The sequence below is a fragment of the Tursiops truncatus genome, chromosome 4 (genome assembly GCF_011762595.2).
Source record: "Tursiops truncatus isolate mTurTru1 chromosome 4, mTurTru1.mat.Y, whole genome shotgun sequence".
NCBI classification, from domain to species: domain Eukaryota; kingdom Metazoa; phylum Chordata; class Mammalia; order Artiodactyla; family Delphinidae; genus Tursiops; species Tursiops truncatus.
The window spans coordinates 113,499,458-113,511,938 of NC_047037.1; the positions used below are offsets into that span (position 1 = coordinate 113,499,458).

General features: G+C 35.9%; 1 long non-coding RNA gene across 2 annotated transcripts in view; it reads right to left on the minus strand.

The window, feature by feature from the left end:
- Window positions 1–1,827: 1,827 nt before the first annotated feature.
- LOC141278495 (uncharacterized) overlaps window positions 1,828–12,481 on the minus strand; it is a 61,289-nt gene continuing 50,635 nt past the window's right edge. Inside the window, exon 3 of one of the 2 annotated variants that reach the window (XR_012331256.1) lies at window positions 1,828–1,879. This is a non-coding gene — a long non-coding RNA (uncharacterized lncRNA). Of the gene's footprint in view, window positions 1,880–9,223; window positions 9,523–12,481 lie in introns of those variants that run through there. The other variant, XR_012331255.1, reaches the window with a different exon arrangement.

The following is a 12,481-nucleotide window of genomic DNA, read 5'->3' on the forward strand; positions in this document are numbered from 1 at the left end:
GCTGAGAATGCTTTCTACCATGGGCTTTAATTTAATTTTGATAGTGCCATGTGAACATGAGTGAATTTGCAGATTTCAATTTAACATTTTAGACTTGGAGATAAAGGGAAAAACTGACAATATCTCAATACCATAGACTGTACTCTTCTGCCCTTTTTACATCTTACCTGAGAACACCATCCCCAAATGTGTCAGCCTACAGCGCTAACATATTGCTGTGCATGGCACATTCTGGGACTTGGATATGTAGGCAACCTTCAGTCTTATAGTCTAACACTCAGAAAAGGCAATCACAATGATTTGCTAGGAAATCTAGTGAAGAATGCTTCCACAATGGCAGTTGAAACCCCTTGTCTAACCTCTTTTATGAATGCAGTGTTTAAAAATTTCACATCGACTATCTGATGTTTATTGCATATTTTAACAGCTATACTCAAAGATTATTTATTTTTCAAATGTTGCAAGCCATGGGTCAAAATGTCCTTAAAATCAAAGTAGAACAGCCATCTACTTTTATTGAGCAACTTTTCAAATATAACTGTGTTCAAATTAACTCATGATGGAGGACGACTGGTAGAGTCCTTACAAGCAAATAAATATTCCCCAAGGGGTGAAAGAACTGGGAAAGCAGACTATTTAAAGACCAGTTGTAACAAAACCCAAAGACAAATAAATAATGCAATATAGAAAACTTCATCTGATCATTTTAGTGCGAAATACTGCAGGCTTATAAATGCATTTGCCAAAAACTACAGCTTACTTAGGTATCCTCTCCCCAACTGACATATTACAAATACATTTACTCCCTTCGTAAGAACAATCTTCTAAGCACAATACATAGATGCACATACCAAATTTATCACACTGCTGTTTGACCAGAAAAAGATAAAATTTCCTAATACAAATAAAGTGAAAATGGTTCTTCCAGTTTAAGGTCCATAAAACACTTATTAAGGATAAAAGCAGGTTATTTAGCAATACTGGACTTTGTGAGATGCAGAATGTGCAACAGAATGAAATAGAAATTTCAGTGATGGAAAATCATACTCCTTCCCTCGTGATAGCATAATAACCTTTTAAATCATGTTTGACATTTGTAAGTCGAGTGAGCTGGCAGCCCTGCAAGGTCTATGTGGTAATATATGTGGTAAACCCTTTCTGGAGCAGTAATCTCATTGCTGTGTCTAACGGCTCTAACTTCATGTGGCCGACTGGGCCCCAAGAGACTTATCTGGCTCTGCACTTCTCAAGCCACTGGTTGCTAATGTTCCCTATTATGAGGAAAGCAGAAACGTGCCTTCAGGCAATGGCCACTCGGCTAGAGGTACACCACCAGCCAACCTTCTGCTGAGTTGTTTTGTTTTAAACTATTAAATATGCACATGCGTTATACAAAGGGGGTTCTTTGTGCTTCAAAAAACAATATGACAGCGATATTTACTCTGCTCCAATTGCTAATCTGACAAGCTCCATCTGGTAAGCAGACCCTTTATCTTCTCATCACCCTAAATCTCTGAAGGAAAGTGGACACTAGTGGCATATGTCCATGTCTGGTCCTTATGCTTAATGAAGTAGAATATTTATAGGATTAAACTTTAAGGACACCTATAAGACATGTTACTTGATGTTGAGAAGGAGAGCTATTCCATTACAGCAAACTATATCAGTCCATTTTCTATCACTCCGCATTTCATTTGTAAAGGGAGCCCAGCACTACCCCTCCTTACAAAGGTGAGACTGAGATTTAATTCTTCTCAAAATATTTAATGATCTTAAAGTGGCAGCTTCAGTGTCCCCAGGGTAACCTCGACTTATCCTTAGCTCTTGCCTCTATATTTTGTCTTCTTATATATCTTTCTTCCCTACTCAATTGTAAGCACTGTGAAGGCAAGACACACAGATTATTTCGTAAGTCTACACAGTAGATGCTTTCTAATAGTTCCATGAGTAAGTGGATACATTTTCACTCTGTTGTAAACATGGAATATTTACATTTTCCATAGGAATAAAAATGATGACAAAACAATCTTTTTACCTTATCATAAAAACAAACATACGAATTGGTAATTTTTGCCTTCCACAGTTGATCAAAGAGCTTCATTTATCTTGTTCTTTGTTACTCATTAAACAACTCATGCACTGAGTAACCCTGAGCAATCCATATTCAAACATGAAAAATATTCTAGGAATATTTTCAATTCAACATGGTACTCTGTACATACAATTTAATTTATCATACTTTGTAGAAATATAGAAGGAACATGGCATGGAGGTACTACTGTGGGTTAGCCCAGAATCAAATGTGTATTCTGAGGGAATTAGCAAGATCTACCTTCAAAGTTGGTAGCATAGTAAATCCCATGAATTCCAGCTATGGAGGGATTAAAAATAAAGGCTATTGTTCATTTTAAGGAAAGAAATATAAGTGCTGCTTTCTATTAGATGCTGATGAAAAAAATCTGAACAGGAAAGATACAGTATTCCCTGGCTTAATTGGTATTTCGTAATCAACCAAAAGCCAACTTTACCCAATGGGGATTTAAAGGCATCTAAGACTTTGGTTTAGAAGTGGGAAATAAATGATGAAATCTCCTTGTCCATTTTCTGGGTCACTTTCTCAATAAAAAGGTCATAGCCAGCTGCTATGGCTTCCTTCCAAGTATATATTTCAGCTGTATTAATGCATTATTTTATTTTTATCACTTAGAGAATACTTAGTGTATTTTCCATTAAGTGCCTGAAATTACAGTTGATTTTAAATCTTTCAAACTAATACAGTGAGCTGCAACACGGTAGAGAAGAGATTTGGAAATCTGGCATTATCCCCTAGATTTGGTGTCCACGTCACTATAAATTGTAAGAATTTCTAGCCCAAGAATATACGTTAAATATATATAAAAAAGGTGTGATTATTCATTCATTGGTTTTACTTTCTTAGGTAATACAACTCACGATACTTTAGGAGTGATTGTGGAAGATGGGAAAGTTAAGCCTAATACTTATGTAGGCTTAGTGAAGAGAAATACAGCTTTAGTCCAAACGATCATAGTTAAATTAAGCCATCACTATGAATGAGGCACTGATCTAACTTATATATATATTAGTTCAATCAATCTTTACAACCATCCTGTGATGTAAGTACTGTTATTATCCTCATTTTCTAAATGAGAAGACTGAGGTCAAGTAACTTGCTTGAGGACACACAACTACTATGTGACAAAATTGGGCAGTTTAGTTTGTCATGTGTTTAACCACCAACTGTGTCTCTAGTAATATCTGAAGTTATAATATTTGAAGACTGGCTTGTAAACTAAAAGGAAGGTCTCATTTTAACTATTATTAAGAGTACTTGTACTAGGTACAAGGGCTAGAAAACGGAATTTTTCACTTGACTGTCTATGCCTATTTTGCAAATGAATGGTATAAAAAACTTATTTTTGTTTCTGTTCACATGTGAATTTAGATATCTACAACTATATGTATGATAGGAACTCAAATATTTGCGGAGTGGATGGATTGATAAGTGAATAAATACATGGATCTCTGTATAAAATATATTTATATAACTTTGTCATTTTGGAGCAATGCATGCACATACAAACACGGAAGAGTGAATGGAGGTTACACAGAAATAACTAGGAGCCACTACTGAGAATCATTTATAAACTGCACTTTGCTAATGCAATTGATTACATTATCAGCAATGGTGGGAATTTGCTTTGCACCTCTCCCAATCACTGTTAATAACTATCCTGACAATAATGATAGTAATAATAATAAAATTCACTGGGAAATTGGGGTCTTTAAAAGTATTATGGAAAGTATTAATAAATGCATCTTTAGAGAACTCTGTTATCATTTTAAATCAGTAACATATCTAAATTTTTAAATGCATCTATTGTTCCGATGTAGGTTTAAGACAAGTCCCCCAACCTCTCTATTTCAGCTAGATTGTAGTCCCTAAACCTCTCTTATAAAGAAATTCTGGAAATACTCATTATGTAAAATGTCGAGGTTTTAATGAAAATGACTGAAGCAGAGAGAGAGGAAGTAAAAGATCACGTGTGGTTTATTTAAAAAGTAAGGACTACCACCTAAATGGGAAAATGACTAGGTTTAATGTACCACAATTTCTTCTTCCTCTTAAAAACAATTTGTTTTCTTTCAGCCTTTTGACATCAGTATTTTTTGTAGCGCAGCAAAGACAGAACTAAAAATTCCAAAGACTGATGTAGAAACAACCTCTTTATAAAATTAGAAGAAAAAAAAAAGAACAGATGGGTTGGGCTCCTACATTCATGCTCCCTACATTGTACTAAATTGAATTAGAAGGAATAACCATCTCTTTGGGTCCCTGCCTAAATATCTAGTTAGAGCTTGAATTGTAAACTACTATAGATTCTCTTCAATCCTGAGTGGCTGCTCTATAGACTAAATTAACTCACTAAGTAACTTTTTTTAAGAATATATTTTGGAATATATAAGGCAGCTTTGCAAATGATAAAACTCTAGGCAGTGTCAATAGCTTGAACAAAAGCAATAATAAAAGTGATTTCACCACTGCACAGTATATTTAATTCTGTGTCAATTTCTCTTTGGCTCTGAATCTACGCTAATCTGCAAAAGTGAATAAAGATACAGCATATGCATTGGTGTCCATGTTGTGTATACAGAATATATAACATGGATGGCAGATTTATATGTTTACGAAAAGAAAGAATGAGGAATTTTTTTACAGTACGAGAATATGATGAGTGTTATAGAAATATTCGCATTCCATATTTATTTCATGAATCTGCCTTCTTTGGTGTCACCCAGACTCAGAATCTTTGAAGTAAGTTGGAGTCTCCATCTTCCTTTTTTTACTTCCATCTAGTTGGCAGACCTTGCCTGCTATTCATCTGCAATGCCTTCTATGTCATAATCTCCATTTGTACAGCTGCCTTTCTAAGTTCCACTTTCTATCAGCCTGAACTAATTTTGCAATCATGCCCTAACACTTTTCCAGACTTTTGCTCTTTATTCGCTCTCTCCAAATTACCCTCGACTCTCTCCTAAGTTGCTTTTCCTAAAACACATCCCGATACTAACCCTACCATCTCCATCTATTTCAGTGCCTCCTCTCCTTGATTTCAATGGCAATATAAACATACTTAGTCCAATATTTTAGGTTTGCCTGGATCTAATTCCAACTCACTTTCCCAACCTTATTTTCAATAATGTTTCACGTTCAGCGAAAGAGCATTACTTTTATTCATGCGTGCCTCTCTTTTCCCTCTTCTAAAATGCTTTCTCCCTATTCTCTGCCATACACATCCTACTTAGCATTCAGTATTTAGTTCAAATTCTTTTTCTTTTTTTCCATGAAAGTTCCTTGGCTCCGTAGTTCAACACTTCCACCTTCTCAGATTCCCTGGCTGTTAATCTAGTATCACTGAACTAGACATTAGAGCACAGTTCTTTATAATCAGTGTTTTACTGTAATTATGTACATATATATCTAATCTTCCACACTAACTGTAGCACTTTAAGGGCATAGTCTCTTACATTATCTAATCTACAGTGCCAAGCACACTGCATGTGTATAGGAGGCACAGATGAGCACATGTATGAAAGAATGACGACTTTATCCATAACAGAAAAAAAAAATTGAACTCAACTCTCCTGAACCCCACCAAGCTATTCTGTTCACTGCTTTGCTGATGGTAACTCGCTATTTAGTCAGCTGTGACTGTTAGGATCCACCTACTTCAAACATTATACTTGCACAGGGTAAAATAATCTTCATTACCATTTTCCATGACTGATGTAAACCTTTCCCACAGCAATTCAGTCTCCTTCTATGTTGCCCTGATCTGAGGGCAGCAGTTAGAAGGCAAAGGGCCTGTGAGCGAAGCAGTCTGGATTCTTAGGCCTACCTCTCCAAAATTCCTTAGCTTGGCAAATCACTTATAGCCTTCATTTTCTCATTTGTTAGATGAGGGGTTTGGGCTGGATGATTCAGGAGTTCCTTTCCAGCTCTGAAATTTATTGGAGGTGAAAGGTATAATCTACCAACTTTGACCTTTAGAAAATCATTTTACATGCTTGAGTTCCTAGGGATTATTATTAAATGATCCTCTGTTTCCCCTGGTGCTGGCTGGTATGGTTCTAACACTCATTCTGATCTCTACCTTTCAAACTTTGTTTCAATATTGCTCAATTCATGCTGAGAATTTCCCTACATCTGTGTCACAGCCTTCAGAATTTCCCTGGAATTCTTCACCCAAAAGGGTCCATTTCCCTATCACTGAATCCTCTGAGGGTTCTAATGCCACTTGTTATTTGCTTGAGGAGGCTAGGCTTTGCTGAACAGCCCGCGGAAGCTTAATGCCCTGCCTCCTTGGGTAGCTGCCCCCTGACAAGCTCCTGCATCTGCTGCCTGGTTTCTCCACCTTCTTGGCATGTGTCCAGTGACTCTTCTGGCTCTCTGACCTTCATAACTATGCCTCTTCATGTCAATGTGCCTTCTATCCCATGGTCTGTTTTTCTCCTTTCTACCCACATTCAAGGTCTTTTTCCTTCCCTTTCTATTCCGTACAAACTTCCTTTACTTCTTTTGTTTGCCGATTTCTTTGTCTTCTCTTGATGTATAGACTCTGAGTGTTAACGGAAGTCTAGAAAATCAGAGGCTTTGATAAAATTGGGTGGGCTTGACATAAATGTGGGAAAATAATCAGAACCAAGAAATGGAGGTACAAACGTTTAACATTAGATCCTGAATGACAGACTTGAAATTGCAGTATGGTAGATGTGATACCGTCTATGGCAAACTTCCAGAGGAGGCAGGGATTCTGTCATCTTATCACCAAGCATTCTGGAAGCTGTTTCCTTTCATTGGATCTGCCTTGAAAGAACTTATCTCTATTCTGTGAAGAGAGTATACTCAGACAAATATCTCATTTTAACGTCCCCTCAGTTCCAAAACACCGGCGATTCCAGTTCAGCCTGAAGATCAGTATGTCCAAAGTTCCATTAAATTTGAAATGATTTATCCAGTAGATCAGTGGTTATCAACTCTGGTTAAACATAGGAATCACCTGTGGGACCTCAAAAATTATGCCTACCTATCACCCCTAAATTGACTGATTTAAGCCTGGACATCAGTATTAGTAAGAATTTCCCACCAGCAATCAAGCTCCTTGGTACTTACCCAAAGGAGTTGAAAATTTACATCCAAATAAAAACCTGCACACAGATGTTTATAGCAGTTTTATTCATAACTGCCCAAACTTGGAAGCAACCAAGATCTTCCTCAGTACATGAATGGATAAAGGAAGTGTGGTACGTCCAGATAATGGCGTATTATTCAGCGTCAAAAAAGAAATGAGCTACCAGACCATGAAAAGTCATGGAATTAGCTTAACTGCCTGCTACTAAGTGAAAGAAGCCAATCTGAAAGGTTACATATTGTATGATTCCACTTATATGACATTCTGGAAAAGGCAAAACTAGGAAGATGGTAAAAGGATCAGTGGTCGGTAGCGGAGATAAACAAGTGGAGCACAGACAATTTTTAGGGCAGTGAAAACACTCTGTAAGATACTGTAACGATGGGTACATGTCATTATACATTTGTCCAAACACACAGAATGTATAACAAGAGTAAATCGTAATGTAAACTGTGGATTCTGAATGACAATGATTGTCAGTGTAGATTCATCAGTTGTAACAAAGGTACCTCTCTGGTGGAGGATGCTGATTATGGGGCAGCTACGCATGTGTGGGGGACAGGGGGTGTATGGAAAACCTCTGTACCTTCCTCTTAATTTTACTGTGAAACTAAAACTGCTCTAAAAATTAAATTTATATATATATAAAATATATATACTATACTATAATATAATATATATATATATATATATTCAAAAACTCACTGCAGTATAGTCAGCTCAGATCTGCCTTTGGTGGCTGGGAGACCAGGAGGGTGGGAGGTTTACCTAATGATTGTTTAAGAACCATTTTGATAGTTTTATACATTTTCCAGTTTTGTGGTAACTTAAGCCTGGAAAAAAAGAAAAGCTTTCAGCTTCTGTCATGTCCCTTGATCTCAAAAATTATTCCTGTTCATTTAAAGGTACAGACAGGTCAAAATATGCAAAAAAAAAAAAAAAAAAGAGCAGTCGATCCTGTTCATGCTTCATGCTTTTCTGGGAGAAAAATGTGTATGTTGGGGACATTTCTAGGGAAAGACGTGAACGGCTGCCCATCACCATTCAGCAAAAACCTAAATCGGTAACATGGCCTACAAAGCCCGGCATAGACCGCTTCTTCTTTCCCAGCTCTCCAGTCTCCTGTCGCACATGACTCCCCAGCTCCCCGCTCTCAGCAGTACCCGAACTTTCAGCTTTATTAAGTTTCTGCTGAGCTTCATCTTACCACTGGCCTTCTCCATCTGCCTAGAATGTCTCTCCAATGGTTCTCAAGCTTTGCTGAGCATTAAAATCACCTGGGAGCATTCTAAAGCTCTCAATACCCACGTCCTACTCTGAACAATCAAATTAGATTTTCTAGAGATGGGAGCCAGCCATCAGTAATTAAAAAAAAAAAAATCCTCAAGCGCTTATGATGTGCAGCAAAGTGTGTGACCCAGTGTTCTAATTTCCTCAGCTCATCTGCTTAACCTCCAATTTGACTTCAGGTCTCTACAAATTTTCACTTCCTAAGAAAAACTTCCACAATTCACAATCTGGCCAAATACCTCTATTTACAATTTTACAGCATCAAGCACCTTCCTTCGTATTGCAGTGTTAATTTTATATTTATTGGTTGGGGCTACAGTCTCTGTCCCAAACTCCAAACTAGACTTTACAATCTATGTAGTCAGTAACTATACGGTATCTAATTTTATTAACAAGACTATCCCCAGTCCCACAACAACAACAGAAACAAACAAACTAAAACAGAATTTGCCTATGTCTAGACTCTTAAATTCATCACATGTATAGATTCAATAAATCAGCTGGACATCATAGAGGTCCATAATGGTGCTATAAATATATTGACAACTTTGCTTCTAATCTTTAGTGATACTTTTGCTAGATCTGATTTCACTGGTAAAATGATATTCTCTGTGATAATATAATACAGTGTTATTGCACTTTTCAATTCTGGACACAAGGTATAATCATTTGCATGCATTGGCTTAAATCATCTCTAGTCTCCTTTATTTTTTTCGCCAGTACAAATGTATGCAATCTACTAATTGTAGATCTGCTGTAACACATTCTGTTAATGCAGTTGTTCAGAAAAGTGTGATTACATTTTTTTGGGGGTGTATTTTGTAAAAAATCTGCCACATTGAAATTTCCTCAGCTGTTGGTTCACAGAGGGTGTCAGACCTGTGGGCTGTCACATGGTCAAATAAGGAAAACAGAACATCAGGCATGTTAATTAGTATTGCATAAGCACAGCCATAATGAAGTCTAATTGCTTTTGCAGTGGCAGTTACTGGAAGACCCAAAACCCATACCAGTCTTCTTCCTGTGAAAAACAAGACAGAAAAATAAAAAAAAAAATGTTTTCCAAAAACTTATATGCTTTTAAGGATGCTGGCATGTAAATGCTCTACTGAAATGTTTGCCACTTGAATATTTTTGCTTTATGCTAATATTTCTCTACTTTTAAACTTCCCTATCCATTACCATCATCCTTTCCGTACACACATTTTTACTAACAACTGTTCATCTGATTCTTGCCATCTAAACTAGCTCCACAATTTCTAGAAACAATTTCACGCTCAGTCAGTTTTGCAGTCTGTATTTGATCTTAGTGTGAAAAAGAGAAAGAACAAAATTCATCACTACACACATAAAATACCCTGTTCTTCAATAAACCCAAGAATTAGATGGAAAACCTAACAGTTTCTCATGAAGCTAAATTACTGTACACCAAGATATCCAGTTTTAATCAAATTTGGAACGATTCAATGAGGATCTAATAGCCAAATGTCAATTTTATACATAATATTGTCACTAATCCTAAAGGAAAAAATAATAATAAAGACTGTATGTGGTTATTTGACCTATTTCATTCATGCTTATGTTAATTTAATTCAAAGTTTTCAAGGAACAATGACTGTCAATTAAGTTAAATTACACTCTAGGGAGAGGCCTTCTGAACATGTGGATTACAATCTGCAAAAGAAAAAAACAAGACACCAAAGCACTTCACTGATCTGAATTTCAGTCATCTTTTAAGATGGCATCCTAAGAAATTTTGAAAGCAGAATCTATGAGTGGCTCCTCTCAAATATCTAAAATCCTCGAAAAATCCATCTCTTACACGTATAGTCACTTGCTGAATGTTTCCTTAAATTTTATTCTCACAGAATGAACAATTTGGATTATGATAGCCTTAAACATGTGCAAGACATAGCATTGCTTCAATATTTGAGGAAGGAAAATAAACTGGGAAGTATCTGGGGATGGTGGGTTTCAAAAATAATTTCAGCTTTATTTTTTCAACTAAAAGAAAATGTACCACAGAAGTGTTTTAAATTAAGGAAATAAGGGATTATTGGTTTTAAGGAATAAGAATAATTCCTGCAGCTAGATCCATAAATCTATTAAAAGATAATGTTAAAACAATGTCTGCCAATTTGAAAAGCATGTTGCAATTCCACTTTATAAGATGTTTTGTGAGGGCACACATCTCTAAAGAGAGCATGTATGCATAGAGGAGTTTGTGGGTGTTCATGTGGATGGGAGAATGTGTGCTAGTGTGCATATAGCATCTTAACAAATTCTCCTGGGTTTATTTCAAGAGTAGAAGGGATTGTATGATGAATCAATTCCATAAAACAATGGCTTATGAACTCCAGATGGAATGCTTTTGCACTTTGTCTAATAAGCAGCGGAATTTGTCAAAAACAGCCTTCCTTTCTAAGAGAACCCAAATGAACAGCAACGTCTATTTTTAATCTGTTTAGAATTCCAAGTTGTCGTTCACTTGTACAAAGGAATCAAGAGTGAAACCATTTGCACTTATATCTTAGTGGCATATTACTCAACATCTGGTATGATCCAAAGTTCTGAACTATAATTTAAACAAACTCCTGGCTAGAATGCAACAAATAAATAAGAAAAAATTGGGAATGCCTCACATACTTTTCAGAGTAGACTTCAAGAACAATAGACTAAATATTTACTCAATACACTTATGTGAAGGATAAGGGAAAACCACAAAGACAAAGTGGAAAAACAATTTTTAGCATAGTTCAAGACATAAACATCATTTTAAAAAATTCCTCTCAAAGTTACAAAAATAATTATCAGAATAGTCTATACTCATGATGTCAAGAAGACAATTGCAGAGTATTTGCAAAGTTATTCAGTTAAAAAATGGCATTGCCCCATAATTTCATATTTCTATAACTTCCATAACTTCTTTGGGTATTTTGAATTCACGTTATTTATCAAAATGGAATATCTTCAAGATACATGATTCACTTAATGAAACATAGTATAATATCTACAACATGCTACCATTTTTGTAAAGCACAAAGCTATATATGAATATGCAGAGATTATTTACATATATTAATGGAAGTTTATACAAGAAAAGCAGCAACATTTGTTACTTCTGAGAAAGGAACGGGATGCTTCGGGGTTAGGGTGAGAAAGAGACTTGATTTCCTTTAATAGCTTTTTTACTTTTTGGTTTTGTACTAATAGAGCATTTTGTTTTAAAAATAAATAAAATCTATATATTAAAATCACATTTGATTTCCACTATAAACCCAGCTCTTGATTTAAGACCTTTTTTGTCTTATCTTCATGGAACATATATTTTGGGAAAATAAGTGATGTGTACATAAAAAAATAAAATTCAAACAAAAGTTTGGAAAGTAGCATAATGAGTGTATGACATGGAGTGAAAGTGGTCTAGGAGCCCCATGAAGGTCATAATGCCTTAGATAGTTAAGAAAAGACTTCAGGTAAAACTGGACATTGTAGGATTTATAGAGAGAGAAAAATAAAAGGGCAATTCTGTCAAAAATCACGTATTTGAAGCACCATATGAAGACAAGGTTGGCCAAAGCAGAGTCCCACTTGATTACAGAGATTTGTGTGTGCGTGTGTGTGTGTGTGTGTGTGTGTGTGTGTGTGTGCATGCACGTGTGTTGACGAACTCTGTGTGGCTGTGGAGAGAAATGTGGGTGTGAGTGTGTAAGTGCTGGAATGAGGTGAATGTATCAGATGGCAGAAGACATTTTTTTTTTATGATTCTGAAAGCAGGACAAGTGGTTGTACTTATTTGGTTTCTCTCCTTTCTTTTTCTTTTATTTTTCTTATAGTTATTTTAAATCTCAAGTATTAATACACCTACAGTTAAGTGCACAAGTCAAAATTACTCATGTGAATAAAGATATACAAAGCGAATATATCCACGTAACCTATACCGATACATAAATGAAGATCTATAATATCACTAGCCTCCC